Here is a 9,201-nt window from a genome sequence, read left to right on the forward strand (position 1 = left end):
CTCCCTCTCTCTTGATTCGGTTGCATTGCGTTGCAAGAATTATTATTGTGCAGAGGTGGTTGCAGCTATGCACATAATTATTTCTAAAATTGTGATCTGTTTTTGAGGCTGTAGATGCGACCACCAGCTGTTTGTATAAATCCTCACGGAGGACTGCTCTGGGGAGGACATCACGTGTGTTTGAAAGAGAGGGATGGAAAAGAGGGGGCTGGAGTGAGAGGAGAAGAGGAAGGAATTGAACCACATGTTATTTCTTTGTCATCAACGTCATCCCACCCTTGTAGAGATTTTCTTGGATGACATGCGGCCCATACTCTCGCCCCTTGTCCTCCATCTCTGTTGGTACCCTTTCATGGTTTCTTGTCCACTTCTTTCATGATTTATTCTTTTCAAATAGTAATTCAGGCTGTTATACTAATTTGATTGATGTGGGTGGTGTAATAATTCAGGTCGTGCAGGATGGTCTGCTAATTTCCCTGATGCTTCATCAGGTTTCGCTTTTTGATACATTGATTGATTCCCAATTTGATGCAAATAACCAAAATGAATGAATTGATGTGGCTGTTATAATAAATTTACCTTATTTTGTGTGTGATTATGCTCAGGTTTTGGAAGCATCGGGCTAAGTGGTGATTATGCTCAGGTTTTGATGCAGGTACTTTTGAAATCTGAAAATTTGGTTTGGTATGACATGCAATACTAATAAGATTTGAATAGACAATATAGTTACTAGAGTCACTTCATACTAATGCACAAACTTATTTTGCATTGCAGTGAGATTCAGATAATTTTAAGAAACACATGTAAAGGAGTCCAAATAGGACGGGCTCGGTGTACATGGTTTTCAGTTAATGCAGGTACTTTTGAAATCTGAAACTTTGGTTTGGTATGACAAGCAATGCTAATAAGATTTGAATAGACAATATAGTTACTAGAGTCACATCATACTAATGCGCAAACTCATTTTGCATTGCAGCGAGATTCAGATAGTTTTCCTACTGTAGAGTTTTGGAGCTTGCTCTGTTAATCTGTGTTATTTTTTGTATCACAGTTTAGGTCTGACCATCACAAGTGGCAACAGGCAGTAGTGGAGAAGGCATGAAGAGGCCCACATCTGAAAATCTCAACTATTCTAGGATTTTCGAGGTAATTTCTCAAACTGAAAAGCTCAACTAAAGGAAGATACCTATTTCTATGCACAAATTCTTTGTTGCTAGAAGAATTTGTAGAGAGAAAAATGTCTCCCCCGTTCATTGCCTTTCAGATTCATATTTGAAGTCTATTGTTCTTAATTTTAGTTAACTAATTGCTTAATTTCTTGTTGTTTCAGCTGCTGACCATGTGATTGGTAGCCGACGATTTCTTCATGGGTTGCTGATTTCTCAAGTTTTTCCTCACACAAAAGAGGGCTAGCAACACCTTTGACAGAAACAGCCAACATTCAGTGCAGATCTGGTATATTCTGGTTGTCTTCCATTTAGTTGACGGCATGCAAGACTGGTCTGATGCATCTACTGCTTGTTGACTTGGTTATATTTATCTATAAAGGTAATTTCAGTGTTTCCTTTGTGTGAACATTTCTTTTGTTACAGATTTTACCTGCTTGACGAAGTGCAAAAAAGTAAAATGTATCATTTATATAGCTAACTGGAATAAAGAGTAGCATCGTCTCTCAACAAGATATTTTGTGTGTTCCGCGCCAAATTTGAGTGATACTTTTATGAGCGCCTGGCGAGGTTCTCAGCAAGTTTAGTTTAGGCATAATTTTCCTCTATTAAATAGTGCATTGTAGACAGTGAAACTGTTCCAAATTATCCCATGCTGTAGTTGAAATGGTGCATCTGCGTTATATATTTTGGGAAGAGCTGCAGTTCATGATCTTTCTTTATAATAATCATACCAATCGGTCAAGATAGTGTGCAGACTTTCTGCCTATTTTTCTTTCTTCAGGCAGGAAACACATGTTAATTTCTTGACCACCTCCAGTGATCCAATGTCAGATGGAGTGTTTAAATATTTTGCTCATGCTTATTCCCGGACGGCCGGACCCACAGCTCAATGGAATGAGTTGTACAACTTTTATTCAACACATTATATATACAAGTATACTGATATTTTATGGTGATGTTATACTATGAATTAATGGTTAAGATAACACTTTTTATAGATGATTTTCCTCATATTGCCAACATATTTTTGGTTGCGGGTTGATACATAACATTATTTTCTCTTATCTTCTTATGTTGTATCTATTTTTTCATGTAGATACTCTATCTGGTAAGGTTCTAATTCACATGGTTGCATGGCCAATGAATGAATATAATTAGTTTTCACAATGTATATTTTACAATTTCTCAATGCGTAAACGTGTCAGGCTCTTAGGTTAAAGCTAATGCCCATTAAAATGGTTATAAATAGTGGCCTCTATCATTAGGCTGGGTCTCAATGTTGGTTTTGATATGTGATCGATGCATTTCATCAATTGGTTAACATATCAGGATTGCATATGATTATCTTTGAGTGGAATTTGTGTCTTTGATTTTTCACAAATTTGTATTGATATTTGCGATAAGGTGGGTGTTGTGTGTTGTGTGCAGGCCATGGGTAATTTTGTACTATTTTTTCAAGGTGTCAGCATATGTATATTATTCTTATAGTCTTTACATGCTCATTTAGTTCATTCATGTTTCCTTTGCAGTGGCAGTGGTGCAGAATATATCCTCTGCCATGGAAGGAGGTATTTGATGCTGTCAGATGGCATATAGGTCAATAATGAGGTGACTGCCGGGGTAATCTCAGGAAGGGACAACGACACAAATTAACTTTGTTGACAAGCTCACGATCACGGGTAATAAAGATGATTTTAAGTAATGTTCTAATTTCTGTGAATTTCCTTGTTAAATGTCCTGAAAGAAATAAGAATGGCATACTGAATGCGAAGCATTATTTCATTCATCTACATTTTTAGGAAAGATAATCTTGGATTGCTTTTGCTTTGATGGATTCTGACTTATCAGAATATAGCCTCTAGCCTTTACACATAGAGACTGATTTATCACTTTGGCTGGTTATATTTTTCTCTACTGCATAATGACCTATGTACATTCATTTCCTCTATAGTTTTTAATTCTACACCTTATTTCTTATTATGGCTAATCATTGGTATCACGGAAATGTTACTGTACCATTATGTGCAATTGTTTCTTATTGATATCATCGTAACAAGATGGTGAACTTATCAAATGTAGGGAACAAGCCGTCCTGCAGTGTTTCCATGTACTGCAAGTTGACGACAAGTTCATTGTTGATGCCATGTAATTTCTTACAAAAATACATGTGGTACAGGTAAGCATGCTATTACCCACCATTGTGTGTGTTTTGCATATTTTCCTATTCAATACTATGAAGTTTTCCTCTGTTATGCTCTTCTCAGGTATGAAGGCCGACACTGATTATCAAGTGGTATGGCACTCTTCTTTATCAGCTCTATCCCATCCTGTAGAGGCTTTGTGAAAATAACTCCATGTTATCTTCTACATAATTTTGCATTTCTTTGCAGAGATAAGATGTGAATTTATGGTATAAGTTTCAAAAGTTTGGCAGAATCCTTGATCTAAAGTGAAATAGAGTTGTATTGTCTCCTATATGAGTTAAAACTTCTTGCAATCAGTAATTAGCCATGCATTTTGAGGGTATGAAAGTTGAACAAAATTTGATTTTCTTGGTTGCATGTTACAGAGTGTTGTACTAAACAAAGATGAGTTGCAATGAGTTTTATATATTTAGTTTTCAATTATAAAGATTTCTACAAAGCACGAAACATTTTCAATTCTTTCTGATTTTGTGTGCATGTTGTCGCAGGTTTATTTGAAGAATTATATATATTTATTGATACAACATCTTCCAGTATAGATCTTAAATGACATCAATATCTGAAGTTACTTGTGTCTGCTTCCCCTCTTGAAATCAACATTTTGTTTTGATTTTTCGGTACTTAAGTAAGGTCACTCATCAGTGAGCAGGAAGTGTCTTCTCGGTACTTGTGTGATGAAGGCCAAAATTGGTTTTCTAACTTATTATTGTAGGTGCTTTAGAAAGTGCAAGTATGTGTCACAATAATGCCTGGAAATCAGCCAGTGGCTGGATTATTTGAGCTATTTTGGCGTCTTTGCCATCCTATAGTTGTTCATTTTTCTCTTTTGAAACGAGGCTATCTAGAGGATTTCATGTTGTGGTTTAGGAAGGTAACTATTCTTGGTTATAGTGAATGATTTTGTTGGATTATTTGTTCATTTGGCTATCTTAATGCAGTCCCATGTGCATACTTTTTGCAGGCATCAGTGAAGATTGGGAGGTAGAGAGGGATTGCTCAAGTGGAAACAGATCAAGAACCAGAAGGAGCTCAAGATTTCGCTACTTCCTTGATAATAGCTTTGTGAGGTAATTAAGCTAGCTACACGTGTGTTTGTTTTCTGCTATATCGAGGTCACTATTCTAATTTAGAAAATAGAAACATGATGTGTGATTTAAGAGTAATAGCAAATGTTGTTAGCATGAATAGACTGTATTGTACGTACTAACTAGCAACAAAGTCTAATTCCTCCCACGTAGCGGTTGTCAATGTAGACTTGACCAGCCCGGACTTTATGTACTTCCTGCTTTATTTTTTCTTTGATTTAGCGAACATACAAATGCATGCGATAAGTGTCAAATTTAGCACTCAACGACACTTATTTTCGGACAGAGGAAGTAGTTACAAGTAGGTGTGCAGTTAGAATTTATCTGACTTTGGGTTTTCACATCTTGTTCGAGGTCTTGAGCCCTCATAATTCATTTGAACATGTTGTAATTTATTTTTGTTTATACTATAATCTGAGTTAATTAGAAATTATATAAATGCATTTTCTTGATAAATTAAAGCTTATGTTGATGTGTATTTGATTTTGATTTCTTTTCTTTCGTCATAGATCAGTTAAATATTATCCAGGACCATGCACCCGCCCTTGACAATGGCTTCCAGAAGCTAAGGTTGCAGGGGTGAATTAAAGTTCGATTTTCCAGCAGCGAGGTAACTACTACCGATGGAGATCAAACTAATGAGGTCATGAAAAAAAACTATAGACATCAAACACCGAAGGAGGTTAGTTTTTACCTGAGTGGAAACAGCATGGAAAGTCACCAGCTTCAGGGAGTGCCAGCATAGCCGGAACAGACGCGGGGAGTGACAGTGGCAACTGCGTGGATTTGGCTCACCCATACGAGAAACGGTGGTGCCATCTATCGATTTCGTGGCTCCGAGTTGCAGCGGGAGCTGCTGGGCCGTCGGGATGCAGATGGAGCCGCTGCAACTCCGAGCTGCCGGGCCACTGAGATGCAGATGGAGCCGCAGTGCCTCCGAGCTGTAGCGGGAGCTGCTCCACCGCCAAGTTGCAGTGTGAGCCGCCGCGAAGATGGAAGCCAAGGTGCCCTCGTCCGCCTCCTCCAGCTGCTTCCTCACTTCACTTCAGTACGAGTACAGGGGGAGAGGAATGGGACGAAGACTGGTGGATGGAATCAAGACCAGCGGTCATGCGAGACACGTGGTAGGCATTGTGCTACGTGGTGGAAGCTCGTGAAGCAACAATTGACGTGTGTTGTTGTCTCTGAGCACGTGTATCTTGAGGGCATGATTATAGTTTTCTATCTTTGAGGTCTGTGATGTTACTCAAACTGCCAGCCTTTTGGTTTCTGATTTTAATGAAAGCAGGGAGGCCCTCCTTGGGGCGCTTGAGTTTGTAAAAAAAAGACTAGCAGTCAACCACGGGGAAGAAGATTAGGACAGAATTGCAACAGATGTAGGCCCATATAGCGGCTATGCTGGACAACAAGGTCATTTTCAATGATGATGGCACGTGCAGCAATAGCTCAATTAATGTTCATCACTTCAATGCGCCGATATGATGTTTGTCTGGCTATCTACTTTCCTTGCTAATAACATTATAAATAATCAATCGTAAGCTTGTTAAAACATTATGTATTATTACTAAGTATATTTTGATTTGTGTCTGAAGTTTTCTATCATCACTCTTTCAATTGTGCGGATAACCTTCATAAACACACACACACACAGAGATAGAGACAGAGATTTGTGCCAAATATTTGCAACAAATGCATATACTAAAATACTATTTTACTTTGGCAAATTTGTGCCAAATATTTGCCTTTTTTATACACTGTACAGAAGTAGGCTGCTTTATAAATACAAAAAAAATCGTTTGCATTAAAATAGGCCAGTAGAAGGCTTCCAGTACACAACGTGAGGGCCTCATTTTATAGATGGATACACAACACATATCATTTGGTTACTGTGATCCTTATATGTCTTTCTACTAATTAATACAAATTGATAAACTTCACTTGCTAACATCTTCCTTGTCATTAAGCAGCCAAAATGGAAAAGGTCAAGATTCCAACAAAGGTGCTTCTAGACGCTATGTTGCAGCAACTTGGCCTCCCAAGCGCATTATACTCAACAAAGAAGGGAAAGCCAGCTGGTCTTGATGCAACAATTCACTTCTATGGGTGTAAGCACCATCTGAACAATATACTTCCAAGAAATTCAATATCCATCCATGTGTATGGCAAAGTTGAAGAAGCACAAGATCAGCTAGCAGCTGAAGCTCTCAAGTGCATGAAAGGCTCTTACAGCAAAGTTTTGCAAGGCATAAACTATAAGAAACTATAACTGGCTCAGGAAAAATGCAAGTCTCTTAAGCATAAGCAAAAAGAACAAGGAATAATAGACTATTTTAGCAACAGCTGGAGTAGCAGCCTCAGTGGAGATCGCATGGCAGCAAAGGAACTTTATAGCATAATAAATGCCAACTTCACAGCCGGGTCAACATCAAAAGACAACAATCTAAATCATATTTTGTCACACATAAGATATGTTGCTGACCGTCTTAGTGATACAACTACACAATCAGAGTATGATCTCCATCAAATAAACAAGTACTATTGGAGCCTAGCCGGCGACATCGAAGGTATTTCGGCTTTGGGCAATACCAACCACCAATCACAGCCACTGTAAAGAGTTGCCGAGGCAAGAGGGTCATTCTCAATGCCAATGAAGCACGTCACGATGGATCTATCTAATGTTTTCACTTCATACCACCTATATAATGTGTCTTATGACTATCATTGTAGATAATCATTCATAAGATTCTTAGAACACTTTATATTATTACCAGGCAACTATCTACCAGCAGTAGCTACTCATTTCATACGCTACAATAGGTATCTACGTACTTTAATGATCACTCACTCTATCAGTACTTGGTTTGCTCTCGCCTTTTGCGCCATCGTTGCAACGGGTCATCTAGCATGAACAAAGGGTAAGCATATGCTTTCGCCTTCAAATGCACTTCCAAAGGAGTGCGCTTGATCATCTACCCAATATAAGCAAGTTGCAAGAGCCCCTTGTTATATAACTCAGTATTAGTATAGATGTCTATCAAGACTTCTATGTTTACCGTCCTTTTGGATCTTATGTAAACCCCTAAGACCATCATGTGCATTTAGCTATCGGTTATTTTCTGCTTAAACTACTGTGTGGTGTGCTTTTGAAACAACCATGATAAAAGAAATATATATTTTCGCCTTCAAGTGCACATCCAAAGGCCTCTGCATAATTGTGTATTGAATCTAAACAGATCACAAGAGCCCTTTCCTACATGACTTAGTGCATCATTTCCAATCTTATGTACTTACTGCATATAGTATATGAGCTATTCTTTTTAAACAACAATATATTAATGCATGCTCTCACAATAATTATCTTACACTCAGCCTTTGCGCCATTGGCGCAACGGGTCATCTAGTATAGAAGAAAGTACAATGCTTACCTCAGGCACGGTGCTTAGCCTGGCTCAGGCCGCCTTTTTCCTGCGCCTGAGGCGCGGCAGCCCCTGCCGCCTGGCTGTGATAAAAAAACCATCAACAATATTTAAGCATTAAGAAATAGGATGCGGGCATGAACCAAACACGTTGTGCAGGACTAGCCTGACCAGGCAAATTTGTCCACTAACTAAGGGAGGGCCGCTATAACTATCCAAGAAGATACTCAAAAAAGGAAGGATAAACAAACCTACCCGATGGACTGCCGAGCTACAAGTCCTACGACACAGGAGCGGGATTCTCTAAAAAGCCAAGGTCTTGGGTGGCCAAGAGGGCCCATTTGGAGACTTGGGATCTCACCAGGAAATGTGAAGGTTGTTTAAAGCCGGCTGATAGGCGAAAGAGGCAGCATTTTTTTCTCAAGCATGATGCCAGGCCTCCAATCAAGCAGCCCCTTACTCCTCACTATGGGTAGTCTGAGGTGCGGGAGTAAGGATGCAGGCGTCTGCATGACCAAAATTAAGTAATTACTGTTGCTTTAATAACCGTGCTAATAAAAATGATCAACGTGGATGGTCGCGGATGTAGTAGACGTGAGAGAGGAGTTAATTACACGATAGTACCACATTTGGGGCGGTGGTGGCGAATTGATACCACTTTTGAAAATTTTTACGTGTCAGTACCACGTTTGAGTCGAACCGTTGCGAATCGGGCTAAACCTCGTATTTCTACGTATTGACGCTGGAACTGACCGCCCGGGCCCGCGCGTCAGCTGCCATGCTGGCGAATCGGTACTCGCCCGCTCGCTCGATAGGTGCGGTCCGGCTCGAACCGGACCGGCCCGTGCTCTGTCTCTCTCTCCTTTCCTCTCTTACTCTTTTCGTCGATGAACCCTAGCTCCACTGCACGTCTGTACGGCGATGGCGGCGGCAACCCCGAGCGGTGGCGGCAACGGCGATGGCGGCGGCGCAAACAAGGTGTTGCTTAGCTATTGATCAGCAAGGTGTTGCTTATGAACATCAGAGTAGCTGCTCTATTGCACCTGTAGGCCTTGCTGTTTTAACACAAGAGAGCAGGAGTGTTGTAAATCCAAAGTTAAAAGAAGTTGTGGAAGAAGAACAAGATGGCTATGATGCCAGTTATGCATCTTCATCTGAAGGGCAATACGACAGTGACACTAACCCTTATTATATGGGGGATTTAAGGCCTAACTATAATGAGGAAATGAATGATGCTGAAGACATGGAGATGGAAGAGGGAAATAGACAGAGAGAACCCGAAGAGGAAGAGGAAGAAGTACAAGAACAACACGAGGAAGAAACAGAG

At 39.8% G+C, this 9,201-nt stretch overlaps 2 long non-coding RNA genes across 5 annotated transcripts; both read left to right on the plus strand.

Annotated features, from left to right (window-relative positions):
- Positions 1-601: 601 nt before the first annotated feature.
- On the plus strand, positions 602-1,377 carry LOC119273480. The gene is made up of 4 exons (XR_005134875.1): positions 602-655; positions 775-857; positions 1,052-1,146; positions 1,331-1,377. It is a non-coding gene; the product is annotated as an uncharacterized LOC119273480 (long non-coding RNA).
- Positions 1,378-1,463: 86 nt separating this feature from the next.
- Positions 1,464-5,165, plus strand: LOC119273479. Of its 4 annotated transcripts, XR_005134872.1 has the most exons (7): positions 1,464-1,548; positions 2,699-2,848; positions 3,249-3,345; positions 3,434-3,462; positions 3,862-4,244; positions 4,335-4,440; positions 4,968-5,163. It is a non-coding gene; the product is annotated as an uncharacterized LOC119273479 (long non-coding RNA). The 4 variants fall into 4 exon arrangements; XR_005134873.1 differs by having other exon boundaries at positions 3,249-3,462; positions 4,312-4,440; positions 4,968-5,165; XR_005134874.1 differs by having other exon boundaries at positions 3,249-3,462; positions 4,973-5,165.
- Positions 5,166-9,201: the final 4,036 nt, after the last annotated feature.

This window comes from Triticum dicoccoides, chromosome 3A (assembly GCF_002162155.2).
Source record: "Triticum dicoccoides isolate Atlit2015 ecotype Zavitan chromosome 3A, WEW_v2.0, whole genome shotgun sequence".
NCBI lineage: Eukaryota > Viridiplantae > Streptophyta > Magnoliopsida > Poales > Poaceae > Triticum > Triticum dicoccoides.